Genomic DNA, 15,599 nt, shown 5'->3' on the forward strand with positions numbered 1-15,599 from the left:
TTTTGACATTAATATTACAGATACCTTCTTCATATCCAAGATTCAGGAACTGCATTCAAATAGCAGTTTTACCATGAATATGTACACATTAAATCTGCCTTCAAAACTAATTTGGATGGTTGCAATTATTTTGTAAGTTGAGTACCAAGCTAATTGAACACTCTTTCTCGTGTTATGCAGTTGCGCAAATTCTAACAATTGACGTTCGGAGGCAGCAATGATCACAACTATACAAGACAATTACATGACATCTAAATCAAGACCATCCTTCACTCTTTCATGACTTACTGATAAGTCTTGATTCTCAAATGAGGCAAGTCGTTCAACAAAAAAGATGAAAAATCTACGCATCCAAGTAATATCGCCCTGCAAAGTTTGAAAATCTTCAAAAACATAGATAATATTCTATAGAGACACGGCCAGCAATTAACATTTCCGTGCCAACTAACCGAATATTTCTAATGTTTAAAACGAATCCAAATATTGCATATAATGCAGGCAAAAAATCTGATGCAGGAACAGTTGCCCACATTGATTTCCAGCCGTTACAATCCAAACGATTTCTGCAATCTAATTAATGCTATTGGATGACTCACATTATGAACAATCCTGCCTCTTGTTTCGAATGGGCAACCCAGGCAAATATGTAACAAAGAATGTGATTTCTTGCCTAATTGTTTCCCAAATGCCTATTATCAGAAACATTATGGGATGTGTGTGGAAAAGTAGTGTGACATATAAAGAGCTACCATCCTCGCAACGATGATCTATTGTTGGCAGAAAAGAAGATGACATAAGCTAAAACAAAACTAAATCCTATTCCACTTACTGTGACGAGGGATGGGATAGTTCAGGAAACCTGCATTGGATCACCAAATACACGTGACCATCAGTAGTTAGGTGAACAGTAATGATAGAGAAAGATTCATATCAATCTTAAATCAGTTCAGACGATCGGGACATATCAGAACTGTCAAAGCTGGTAGAAAAGAAGATGGTGGTGTTTGATAAAGGTTTAAATTCTTAGCAATAACTTCGCTTTTAAAGTGTTCCTCTGTAGAATACCCTTCGCCTAATCATACAATAATGATATATCACATTGTCATAAGCTTGTAATAACCTTATTTGTACATTTCCACTGAGGATGCCCAAGGCTTGTGTGATATGACTGACACCTCGGATCCAAAATCAAACCATGGCTGAGTGCTTAAAGAGCTCCACAATGTCCAGATGTGGTGTGTCAATTTCAAGTCATTTTCGCCCATGAAATTTTGAGGCAATAACTAATTTTAACTTGAATATAAGTAAACATTATCTCTCGATATTCATTTGGAGCTGCCGTTGCTAATCATCTCGGTATGAGCATTCTGATAGTTAATTCAGACCATTATATGAGCCCAGTCTCCCTCAGTGACTGATTTCAGAACTCTTTCAAGTGACGTTTCCGATTGAATCGCATTGCTTCTTTTCTGCAGTCACATTTGTACCCGGCCCGCCAAATCAGACAATGTCCTTCCCAAAAGCACATTACTGAACTAAACGTCATTCTCATAAGTTTTTAACCATTATAGGTGTTCCGTTAAATTAGTTGATTTATAATTAATCTTAATTTTAATTCACGATTTTATTGTATTCATTTTATCATTTTCCAAAGTTAGTTGACATTTGTTTTCATTTGTGATAAAGTAGTGGATGACAGCAATATTGTGGCTTGGACCAGCAAAAAAAGGAGGAGATAGGGCTCTGGTGCAGGCAGCTGGGGTCAAGGAAATCGCGTTCGGTATTTAGGGGAAATCGGGATTTAGTGAAGAAAGCAACCAGGAATGCAAAAAAGGGGCACGAAATAGCCTTGGCTGAGAAGATTAGCATGAACTCAGCAAAAGATATATTCCTTTATTAGAGGAAAACGAATAACTATAGAGTGTATAGGAACCATCAAGAATGGAATTGAACATGTATGCGTAGAGCCAGAGGAGGTGGATAAGGTCCTCAATGAGGATTTTCCCTCCGTGTTTGCCGTGAAGAAATACATGTAGACTCGTGAACCTGGGGAAGTTCGTTGCCATTTCTTAGGTACAAACTTTAGCACAAGAGATGAGGTGTTTCATGTATTTAATGTGTTTAAATATGAAGATAGATATACTTCCTGGTCCTGATCAGATATATCCAAAACATTGCAAGACCACAAAAATAATTTTGGGGGGCTTCGTTGATGATGTGCATCATTTGTACCCACGGGTGACGTTCGAAAAGTCCGGTAAGGTAGCGAATGTTGTGTCCTTATTCAAGGAACGTTGCAAAGGCAAGTCTGTGTAACGGAGGCAATAAGCCGAACATCTATGGGAGGTAACTTACTTGACAAGGTTCTGAGCGATAATACATACATGCATTTGGAAAGACAAGATTGGTTAGGAATAGTCTGCATGACCTTATGTCGAGGAGATTATGCTTGACAAAATTAATAGGGAGTTGACCAGAAGGTTTGACAAGCTTATGGTGACAGATGCAATATATATTGATTTCAGTAATGCCTTTGGATAGGGGTCCACATTCTCAAGCAGGTTCGATTGCATGAAATCTCGGCGGAGACAGCAAATTGGATGCACAATTGTGTTGATGGTTGGAATCAGAGGGTAACATGGGAAGGATGCTTGACAGACTGGAGGTCTTTGACCAGTGGAGTCTCTCAGGATGCCGTGAATAGCTCATGGCCGTTTGTTATCTATATCAGTGTTTTGGAGGAAAATGTCCTAGGCATGAAGAGAAAGTTTGTAAATGATACTCTAGGAGTCGGTGTTGTGGACCGAGAAGAATGTTGTCAGAAATTGCATCAGGACCTTAATAATCTGGGGAAGCAGGCCGAGAAATGTGAAATCGATTTTAGTAGTGACAAGTGTTAGGTCTTACATTTTATAAAGTCACACCAAGGTAGAAGAATCACAAGAATGGTAGGGCCTTACGAAGTATAATGCAATAAAGGAACCATGGTATTCAGGCACACGCTTCATAGTTTCACATTTTCTTTGAACAGGAACCGGTTCTGCTATTCATTAAGACCATGACAGATCAGTCCATAGCCTCAGCTCCTACTACTTGCATTTTCTCCAAAATCCTTAATTCCCCCACGATGCAAAAACCCATCGAATTGGGTGTTAAGGCGATTAAATGAAATTGCCTTCACCTTTTCCTTTGTCACAAATTTTTGAAGTGGGGTCGCAGGTGCACAAGCGAGTGAAGAAGAGATTTGACACACTGGTCTTCAACACTCAGGGCATTGAGCATAGAAATATGGAAACGATGTTGCATTTGTAAAGACATGGATGAGACAGCACTTATTGAACTGTATTCAGTTCTGGTCACCTTGTTTTATCAAGGATATCAATCAAGTGGAAACAGTGCAGAAGAAATTTACTCGGATTTCGCCAGGATTCAACGATCTGAGATGTAAGGAGAGAATGGAAAATCAGGAATTACATCTTTAGAGCGCAAAAGATTATGAGGACTGGAATGGGAGATATCGTATACATGTGTCTAAGGACATGAGAGGCGTGGATCGAGTGAATATACTCAGTTCGTTTCCTCGAATTGGTAATCAACGACTAGAAGGCATCATTTTAAGGTTCAAGAGTATAATGAATATAAGAAAGCAAGTTGGATAACACAAAGGGTTGATTGCAAGTAGAATGCGCTGCCAAGGGAGATTGATGAGGCGGGTACATCAACAAAATTTAAAAGGAACTTGAACAATTACGAGGATTAGAAATATTTAGAAGGATGTGGGCCAATTGGTGAGAAATGGCGTCGGAGTTCGTGGACATTTTGTGCGGCATGGACGAGTTTGGGTCGAAATGCGTCTCTGTGTTCTGTAGAAATCCATTTATCAATGGGTCTCCGACTCTACGAGAAGGGATGCAAGTTCACAGCTCCCGGAAAGTGATAACACCAGTAGATAAGATGGTAAAACAAGCAGATTGCGTACTCGCGATCATCGGTCATATGGGTAATTGAAGTATTTAACAAGTCATATTGCAAGTTTGTTAGATTTAACTTCACCATATTTGAAGAATTGCGAGCAGTTGTTACATTCAGAATGTTGGAAGAATGTGAAGGTTTTGGAGAGGCTGTAAATGGAGTTGATGGAATATAGACTTGATTGGAGTGCACTGGTTACACAGAGAGCATGGGCAAACTTGGATTGCTTTTGTTAGAGCATCGGAATTTGAAGAAGCATAGAAGCATATGAAAATATGCAAGCTACTGGTGGCATGGTTAGATAGATCCTTTCTAGCAGTTTGGAAAAACCTAAACCTATGCTTTTACTGTGAGATGGGAATATTTTAAGGGAGATCTGACGAGAAAAAAATCATTTCTCAAAGGGCGTGGTAGATGTTTGTCATGCAATGCCAGAAGATGGGGTAGAATCACATAGATCAGCAAATCTGATCGGTTATTTAGGCAGAATCACAGCTGTTTGAGACGAGAGGAATATGTACAACATGCAGGCTTCCAGAGGATTTGTTAAGAGTTACGTTATGGATGACTCATACATAATGGTTCGAAGGACCCATTCATCTGTTGCACTCTTCCATGTTATACGATGGAGTAAGGATGTACATTTATTATGGTGATTCAAGTTAATTCCAAATGTATTTGCTTGGATCATGAAAATGTTAATACAATGAAATTGTGTTTTTGTCAAAGGAGACATTATTGGCTGTGCTTGAAACGGATTTTCGTAGAATAAGAAATGTTGTATGCAATGTCTTTTTTTTCAAATTAAACGTGCGTATGGTTCACTTTCACGAGGCACACTGCCTGACACTTCAGTTCGGCTCACTATTAATGACACAGTGCTGCAAGTAAAGGATGGTTTTGCCAGATATTTGGTAGCAGGAATATAATGAGATGAGTGCACTGTGAAGCAGGTGATCACTGGAAGTGTCTTTTTTAAGTTCATGGATCACTTATTCCAGAAAAGATTCTTGAAAGACACATCTATTGTGGAGGCGTTGTATTATCCAGAGATTTTCCTTCTACTTTGCCCCTGCTGGGCATGTCGTCATTCGTGTCTTCAGCCCTTGTTTTGTCCTTCCCTTTTTTCGACAAGTTTCTCTTGACAATGCATTAAGCAAACATTGTACGGTCTCAAATATTTGCCTTTTCTGAAGTGTCAACACAGGTCATAGAGTAATAAAGATGTACAGCACTGAAAAAAACGCTTCTGTCGAACTCGTCCATGTCGACAAGATATTCCATACCAGTTTATTCCCACGTGTCAATACCTGAGCTTTATCCGGCTAAGCTCTTGCTATTCATAAACCTATCCAGATGCTTTTTATACGTTGCAATTGCACGAGCCTCCACCGCTGCCATTGGCAATTCATTCCATCCATGTGCCACACTCTGGGTAAAGGAAAGTTGCCCCTGAGATCCCTTATAGTATCCTTGCCCTCTCACACTAAGCTTATGCCCTCGAGTTGTGTACTCCATTACCCAAGAGATAAGACTTTTTGTATGTCTCCTATCCGTTCTCCTCATGACTTGATAAACCTTTATAAGGTCACAACTCAGCCTCTGTTCCTCGAGGGAAAATAGCCCTTCGACCCTTCAACCTCTCCCTGTAACTCAAATCCTCCCCCAGGCAACATTCTTGCAAATCTTTTCTGAACTCTCAAGTTTCCCATCATCTTTCCGGGAGGAAGGAGACTAGTTGAGTGTCATCTCCATGTCTTTCTTTACCTACTTCATTGCTGAGACGTCATGTGCAGTTTCAACACGTTTATTGCTTTGCCAGCGATTCGATATCATTGTTGACAAGCATTCTATTCATCATTTTGTGATATAAACTGTGAAATTTATACCAAGCAATGCAAGCTATTTTTGACATGTGAACAATTCAGCATTTTTGTTGAAATCAGTGTTTCTGCCATTTCCTTTAAGCTACTTTCAGATTTTCCGTGTTTCTGAGATAATGAAGACAATGTCTGTCTTTCTCAGTATGATGATTGCACATAACCATGCAGCCATCAGAAGGAAAATAACCCTTGGTATCACTGACTCTGCATCAGCAAAGGTGCGGTTATTATTTCTATTTACGCTTGCTGGCATACTGTGCATAGACTTGATTGTTTTGACATTTAAGATGCTTACTCAAATAAATTGTCGGAAATAAGATTCGGGTTACCTGCTTCCACTACCGAAACATGAAATACATTCCCATCCAGTCCACCATCTCGATGTAAAATAAAACAATTCCCCTCCTCTTCTTGCGTGGTTCTTTTAAATATTTGCACACAATCGAAAGAATTTCACTTTTGCTTACTTTAGATCATGAACGATATTCATCCTGTATGTCTCAAGCATAACGGTTTGTCCATATTTCCACGTATTTGTTTTGTCTTGAGCTTAGTGAAGAAGTTTGCGTCGAAGTTCACTTTAGATTATTGAGCAGTCTTCTGATGTCAGTGAATGAGAACAGTTTCACAGGCACATGTCCTTGAGAATGGAAAAGTATTGAAAACATAACCTACCACATGGCTGTTTTAATTTATCAGTTTATGAATCGAAGCAATCCTTCTATCTTGTTGAGGTCATCAATGCTTCAATCATTTAGGGGCGGCACGGTGGCACAGTGGTTAGCACTGCTGCCTCATAGTGCCAGAGACACGGGTTCAATTCCCGCCTCCGGCGACTCTCTGTGTGGAGTTTCCACATTCTCCCCGTGTCTGCGTGGGTTTCCTCCGGGTGCTCCGGTTTCCTCCCCTACTCCAAAGATGTGCAGGTCAGGTGAATTGACCATGCCAAATTGCCTGTAGTGTTAGGTAAGGGGTAGATGTAGCGGTATGGGTGGGTTGCGCTTCGGCAGGGCGGTGTGGACTTGTTGGGCTAAAGGGCCTCTTTCCACCCTTTTAGTAATCTAATCTAACGCGTCTGCTCTTTGTCAACACCAATATTAGAATATTACAATAACCTGCTCAGAGTTTCTCACAAACAGTTGTTGCATTACATATTATTCCAGAAAGTCCCGTTTAGATTTCCTCCCAATGCACTTTATATTTCATTAAATAGGGAGAATTACATGGTTGCTCAGTTTACCTGAAGCTAATGGATAAACAAATTATTTAGTTACAAAGTCTCCTCTAACAATACAATAACAATTTATTGGCGTTTCAAATGAGTTATTATGCTTAGTGTTATGAAGGTGGAGGTATACACTGTATCTTTAAGAGAAAGGGGAATCTGGCATTGATGTGGAGAGTCAGAGAACGTGTTCAAAATATTAAAACTGTAACATTTATTGGTGAAACAAATAGCTGGAACTGTGTTACTATGTCAGACGGCAAATTATAATTCAGCCAATTAGTTTAACTTTTGCCCAAAGATACCAAAATCCAATCGCATTTCAAAGTTACTCTTTAGAATGACATAAAATCAATGCGATGGTCTGACGTATTGGGTGTATAAAATATAGGAATTAGAATAGTAAGCCAGAGTGGCAAAGAGCACAAACAATTATATAGCTGGCAGATTTGCTATCTGAAAGTTACCATTTCACACGAAATTTGTAGAAAAGAAAAGAAAACGTGCAGAGCAAGATTGCAAGTAGATTAACTCCAAACCGATCATAGTAAGTTTATTTACGGCCTCATGGAACTTTGTGAAAGGAGGAGTATCATCACGCCCTTTATAAAAATTAACCATCAAGGTCCAAAGATGGACTCCTTTTAAAACCCCTTATCCTTAAGTTGTTAGTATACTAAAACCCACACACACATTACATTTAAATAATCGTGCAAGCATGAACTAGTGTATTTTGTTTCAGTCTGCATCGCTACTGTCACCAAAAGCAACTTTTCCTCATTCAACTCTCAACAATACTTCGGAAATCACGGTTCTCCCGTCGTGTTGCATACACCACTTTCAGATTAAATAACTGAATCATCAAGCTCCATCGAAACAGTCTGGCATTTTTGTCCTTGCGTTTTTTTCCAAAAACTTCAATTAATTATGGCCAATGTCTGTGACAGATACATTACTGAAAACATAAAGATTGAAGTGATGTAATACCAACAACATGATCAAACCGTCGAATATTTCTGCTGATTAATGTGCATTTTTTCTGGAAAAATGCCCAATAGGTCTTTCTATCTTCTCTTCATCTTCGTGTAAGAGTACAGAACCGAAAGTCATATCACTTGCATTGATAGTCACGTGCAAAGGCTTTGCGTAATTAGGTGTGGCTGATACTGGGGAAGGAGGTAACACAAGTTATACGCTACAAAATGACTTTGAAAGTGTGATGTCCAATGAAATATGTCCCTTTTTTATCAATTCACAGAGTGGAGCAGGCATATTGCCAAGATTTGGTGCGGACTTTTGATGAACTGCAGTCAGTCGCAGGAATTGGTTTAAATCTCTTTTTGTGCATGTTATGGGAAACTCCCCAGGTACCTTTGTTTTTGCATTCACTGGGACAACTTGTCCGTGTACAATAACAAGTAGTTGACTTGCCTTTGGCAAATTCACATTTCAGCACGTTTATCCCCAATCCTACATTCTGAAGTTGATCGAAAAAGTCCCATAAATGTTTAATATGTTCCTTCCATATAATCACTAAAAATGACCAGGTCGAAATATACATGACACAAAATTGTGTAATCCGGAAATGACCTTCTTGCTTAATCTCTGCAATGTCGTCGGTGCGTGTTTTTTCAAACCAAATGGCATGATTTTAAATAAACACGGTCCATTTGAGTTACAAAAGCCAAAATTATTTTTGAACTTTCAGACAAAAGTACCTGCCAGTAGCCTCTGAAAAAGTCCAATTTAGTAATATATCTTGCTTCTCCGACCTCATCGACACAGTCTTACAAACTGCAAATGGGACGTGCAGCAGTATTTGTGACGGCATTAAACTTGAGAAATCATACTTGCCTTTGGCGCCATGACAATGGCTAAGCTCTAATCAGCGTAACGAATTTCGATGATGTAACCTTTGAGCATGCATTCAATCTCCTTTTGAAGCTGTGCCAATGTTCGTGTGTTATGCTTAAATGGATGTTGATTACGTCAAACAGCATCTTCACGATAACATAATTAAGTTACTACGTCCCAGTTTATTTCCAAACGTCTCCCAACCTGAAAATACTAACTCTTTCAGGTCATTTCGATTTTCCACTGCAAGATAAAACAATAATGTATTCAAAATTTTGACAGCTTCCTCATTATGCAGGTTAATTTGATGTAAGTCCCATTCAGACTCCTCTGTCCTGGGTCTTCACTCTGTGGTGTAATAAATAATGCAGTCTCCTTTTGCCTTCGTTCCCTGTCAAAATACCTTTTGAGCATATTTACATGACACATTCTCAGATTTCTTTCTGTCTGAAGACCATATTGAAATAGTACACCGCACTCAATTTTCTTTCGACTTGATAAGGCCGGTAAGCCTTGATTTTAAAGGGTCACTTATCACGGGACATAACACTAACACCTCATCTCTCAATCAAAATGGCGAGTTTTCGATTTCTTATCTTTTTCCTGTTTCATTGTGTGCTGTGATAAATGTTAATGTCCGGAACTTGCATGACTTTGAAAACTTTTTTCAAAAATGTTTTTTCAGCCTTCTCCAATAGAACTTCATGGCTAAAATGTTTTATTGCTGGAGCCTGTCATGGCTAGGTGGTTTCTCCTAACCTGCTGGAGTATCGTTTTTCATTTTTTTTCACACGGATTCTCAATTAAATATGGAAGCAGTCTCGTAGTCCATCCTGATTTCTCATTATCTTCATTCTGATTAATAAACTCAAATATGTGTTAGGCAGAATTAAGGCAGTGTTTCCAATCCTTGTTCCAATCTGCATTCCGACACCATCAGTCTCTCTCGTAATTCACACATTCTGCCACGACTGCGAACCCATGGCCTGCTTCCTGAACAAAACCTGCCGCTGACTCCATCTCAGAGCAAAGACAAAACCGTCTGATTTTAAATATCCGGAAGATGCCGTTAATTTCTCGCCTCACGCTGTTAATATGCCTCGGCCCAGTACATTCGGCTGCAGCATGTAGTTTGTATCGCCCTCGCCGGTAGTCTCCAGCGCAACCACTTCACACCACTCTCTGCTGGGACGATGCGTGACAGCAGCGACTGAACAGCAAGTTTAGGGGGCAGGGTGGCTTGTCTTCCAATCACGGAGTGAGGGAGGAGCGGGGCTGAGCCGATTGGCAGTCCAGGCCACTGAGTGAGAGAGTTCGATCTCTGCTCACTTCAACAAGATGGACTGGAAAGGAGTAACCCATCTCAAAGACAGTTTCTCTCCACAAGGAAGATGGGGGATCCCATCACAATTCGTGCAACAGATAAAGCTAAAGTATTGCCAAGAATCTTCAGGCAGAAATGCAAAATGATATAAATCTGTACGATTCGATATCAGTCCATTCTGAAGCTCTCCAGCATCGACGTATCGGAAGAGCAGGCAGTCATTTGGCCCTTTGAGCTTGGCCTGCTGTTCAGTATTAAGATGAATGGTCATAATATTCAGTGCCCTGCTATCGTTTTCACAAAACCGAACCTGGTCCAACATTCGGATTGACGCACATGTTTTAAAACTGGTCTTGGGAACGTCAAGTCCACAAAAACAGGACAAATCAACCCCACCGATTATTCTACGAATGTTGATGAACTTTCCATTATTAGCAAAAGTAATGCAAGGCAGTAACTACAGTGCAACCAGGTCGTACTCAATAGTCAATAAGCAGATCAATGATACCGTGCATTCAATCTGAACCATTCCGTTTTATTTTTGTCGTAAGTACACAGATTTCTTTTTACCAGGATGCTGTCTGATTTAAAGTGAAGGACGTCAAGGGAATGTCTGAGTGGCTTGAGACTGTCTTCGTTCGAGAGAGGACGATTAACAGGTGACTTAATAGAGGCAGGCAAGATGATCAGAGCAGGAGATAAAGAGGACAGTGGGAGCCCATTACTTCGGGTGGTGATGGCTAACTCGAGGGGACATAGTATTGAACTGAGGGGAGACAGATATTGGGCAGATTTCAGAGGTAGCTTCTTTACTCAGACCGCAGTAAGGGTGTGAACAATCTTCGTGCAAAACTACCAGACTTCAATTTTAGGGCGAGAGTCTGGTGCTGGAAAAGTAAAGCAGGTCAGGTATCATCCAAGGAGCCGTAGAATCGACGTTTTGTGTAAAAGGTATTCTGCAGGACAGTCCTGATGAATTCTGCCTGATCTGCTATGCTTTTCAAGCACACCACACTGGACTCCAATCTCTAGTATCTGCAGTACTCGCTTTTGCCCTCTTCAAACTTCAGGGCATTTAAATGGTCATTTGATAAATAGATGGCATTGGAACAGTGTTGTTGAGATGGGCCTAAGGTTTCTTTCAGAGGTCGGTGCCACTTCGAGGGCCGAATGGCCTGGACAGTGTTGTATTGTTCAATATTCTATGTTCTGTTTTCTATGTTCTATGTTATATGTTCCATGCTCTAACTTTAGCAGAAACAGGCCCCCAACGTGTATCATTCGATCATGAATTTAAAAAAATGAATTTCATCTCTTTGACGGAGCTTCACAGGAGATTGGATTTGAAACCAAATCGTATGGCCGAGATGGAGGGACATTATGAAGTATGTGCATATTCACAGTGAACTCCAGTCGCTGTCATTACTCATGAACTTGCTGTTGTTTCAGCATTTTGGATATTGCAGCGACCCCCTCCCACACTGAGTGCAAGTGTACGGCCTGTCCCCAGTGTGAGGTCACTGTGCATTTGAGATGAATATTCGAACTAACTCCCACAGTGATAAAAGCCGAACGGTCTGTCATAAGTGTGAACATGTTGACGGGACATCAGGGCTCCAGAGCATTTTCAGCACTTGGCACAGTCCGGACAATTTTCAGGTCCGTCCTTTGTGTGAATTCGCTGTTGCTTGAGCAGGGTGGATTTCTGATGAAATGTTTTCCCATATTCTAAATGGGTCAATGGTCCCTCCCAATAGGGATCTGCTGGCCTTCAATGAGATCAGATGATTGTTTGAACAAATTTACTCAGTGCGAGAGCCTGAATAATATCTCATCACCTTGTGCATGTTGATGGGATATCAGTGACTCAGAGATTTTAAAGCATTTCCCATCTTCTGGACAATTAAGTGGTTTGTCACCTGTGTGAACTTGCTATTAAATTCGTTGAAAACATTTTTAAAAAGGGACTGGTGAGAGCCCATTAAAAGAAGAAAACAAGAAAAGTGGAGGTGAAGAATGGGCAATTCAACCGATAGAGTCTACTCTCATCATTCAATGAGATCATTGCTGATATGATAATCGTCAGCTTGACTTTCCTGCCTTATTCCCTTAGCCTTGATTCCCTTACTAAATAAAAATCTGTTTCTCTCAGCCTTAGATACACTGATCAGCCAATCTCGAAAGCACACTGAGGAAAATAATTCCACAGATTCAGCACCCTGAGAGATGGAATTCCTCCACATCTCTATCTTAAATATGTGACTCCTTTCTGTGAAATAATGTCCTCTGGTCCAAGACTCGCAGTCAAGTAGACACAATAGCTCTGAATCTATCCCGCCAAACCCCTCATATTTTTTTTTACCTATCAGTAACGTCTTGTCTCATTCTTCTAAATATCAATAATGTCAGAAGCCGTCTGGAAAATCTCATCCCTCGACAAAAATCAATTCATGTCAGCAATCATTCCTGTGAATGTTTTCTGGACTGCCTTTCCTGAAGTAAGGCGATGTGCATCTTGTGTTGTTTTAGCAAAACTTCCATAATTTCCCAGAATTTTCTTTGCGCAAAGATAGACATATCATTTCACTTGCTTATTACCAACAGAACGTGGATGCGATCATTTAACATCTTTCAACAGAAGGCTCCACAATTCTCTCTGTGCTGCAGATTTCTGCATGTATGTCCCACTTAATTAATATTCACCTTTTCGATTCGTCCTGCGAAAATACATAAACCTCAATTTTTTCCCACACCATATCTGTCCGCAATGTTTTTTTTACCACTTGCTTAGTTGTCTATACCCCTCTGTAATTTGTTGTCCCATGTTCACTAGCTGCCTCCCTGCCTGTTTGGTGTTCTGTAAACTTGATTACAGTGCATTCGTTTCGATTGTACAGGTGACTTGGAAGAAGGGCAAAGAGAATTGGTGGTTAGTGTTTATTTTAAATAGCTGTAGCTTCAAGACTGATGAACGTAGGTTTCTACATGTAACAATTCGCGATCATAAAGGTGCTCTTTTAGTCTGAACTCAGTGTCTTCAATTCATTACCAATGTCTTGATCAATGTCCTTGGCTGACTTTTCTCCTCAGCAGTGTTAGCTCAAGGGTTCTTCCTTTTTGAATTAATCTCACATGCAATACCATGCAGAATCAATGTTTGAAATCCACCATATTTTGTCTATTGGTTTCCCCAAAATCTATCTTGCTGCTAACTCCACATGCTATTTGAATAAACGTGTCAGCTATGGTTTCCTCTTCACAAAATCATGCTGATTCTGTTTGATTTGATAATGTATTACTAATAGCTCTGTTGCATCAGTTTTTACAACAGAGTTTAATTTTCTCAATCACAGAGCAGTTTGTAAAATGCAGCTGAAAGTATCTGCTAGTCTCTCAAGCTGCACACAGAACAGGTGAGTAGGAAGCTACGATATTTATTTGTGAAATGCTCCAACTGATCAACAAATATCCTTGTGACTAGCTACCGGTGCGGTCAAAAGGACTCTGGGCTCCATGGGATGGCGGGGAGGTGGGGAGTTGATGACGAAAGCTGGCTGAAAGGAGGAGATGGTGACTGAGAGGGGTTTTATTGAGCTGCATCTCAACAAGAAATTTCTTGAACCCCCAAACCCAGCCACTTTCACGACTACTAAATTCCCTCGTAGCAGGTTTATGTCAGTATCAACAATAAGAAAACAAGACAGAAGCAGAAATCAGGCCGTTCAACTTACCGACACTGATCCAGCATTCAATGATAGCTGATAAGTTTCGCAGCTTTCTCCCTGTAACCCTTAATCTCCTTGACAGTTCAGAACCTATCCATCTCGGTCTTTAATACTCTGTGGCAATGAATTCAATACGTTCACCATTCTCTGGCTTAAGAATTATGTTCTTATATTCGTGCTGTTAAGTCTTCCCTTTACTCTCAGATTGTGCCCTCATGTCCACGTCTGTTTTCGCAATGGAAACATCTTCTCAAACTGCTCGGTCCAGACGATTCAGCATTATGTCTGTTTCAGTTCTATTCCTGCTTATTCCTCTAAACTGAATCGAGTGGACAATAAGTATCCGCAAACTTTCCCCAAATGTTCAGCTTCAAATACCAAGGGCCATTCTCATGAACCTTCTCTTAATTCGTTCCAGAGCCAGGACGTCCTTCCGGAGATATGGGATCCAAACTGCAGATAACACTCCAAAGGTGTTCTGAATACAGTCGTACGGTGCCTCAGAAATAAATCCCTACTTTCATATGCAAGTTCTCACAAAATAAATGCCATCATTGTATTTGCAGTTATTAACTACTGACTCAATGTTCAAATTTACTTTGAGAGTCGTGAAATAGAACTCGCTACTTTGCAAGATAAAACTGATAATTTCCCCAGCATTATCATATCGCAAAAAGAACAAAACGGTTTTGTCGATCTGAAACTTTATCGATGATTCTCTCACAGATATTGCCAGGCCTGCTGAGAATTTCTATCAATTCCTACTTTAGTTTCAGATTTCCATCATTCACAGTTCTTTGTTTAATGTTAACCTTAGTCGTATTTACAACAATATCAATTACGTGCCAGCTACAGAGCATATTTCCTCATTCAAAAATATCCATCAGAAATGCATGTCACCACAATCAATGAACAGAACCGATCTCCTATTTCATGACCGGGCATCAAGCCCGGGTGGCAGCGGTGAGAGTGTCGTATCTTGACCACGAGACTACCACGGAGGATAACACGTGCCGTGATATCTTTGTTCCTTGACATTGTGTTTGCCATTTAAATGCCATTTACTCATTTTCGCTACAGACCAGTTCCTCAATTTTTTCGAGTTTTTACAGTGTGTAGAAATGCTATGTGGAATATCGTTCGGTGTGGCTCACAGACACTTATCTATTCCATTGCAAGTTTCCAGTATTTATTTGAGAGCCTTCTGTGCTCGGAAGTTTCCAGGTCAAATGTGAAAGCTATTCCTCTTGCGATCGTAAATGACATAATAATGGGCCTGAGTTAACTTGGTCACATTGCGTTATAATCCCCTTTCAGTAACATATCCTCATTTTAACTCACGCAGACACTTGCCCGAGATGGGTAGATGCCTCACGATTATATCCACTCCATGTCCTTCACGTCAAGTCTTTGGACCCCGACACAAGATTCGTTGGCAAAAGGCAACTTTATGTTTAACGCAAGCCATTTCCCCAGACAATGACAACAGTTGTGGTGATGTGAGATATGAAATGGGCAGTGAGCTGGGATACTCCCTCCAACCTTCTCATATGCACAAGAAATTTCAAACTCTTAGTGACCCAAGGAGCCTGGCAAGACAGCACTCAGCGAACAGG

The sequence above is a fragment of the Chiloscyllium punctatum genome, chromosome 35 (genome assembly GCF_047496795.1).
Source record: "Chiloscyllium punctatum isolate Juve2018m chromosome 35, sChiPun1.3, whole genome shotgun sequence".
Lineage (NCBI taxonomy): Eukaryota > Metazoa > Chordata > Chondrichthyes > Orectolobiformes > Hemiscylliidae > Chiloscyllium > Chiloscyllium punctatum.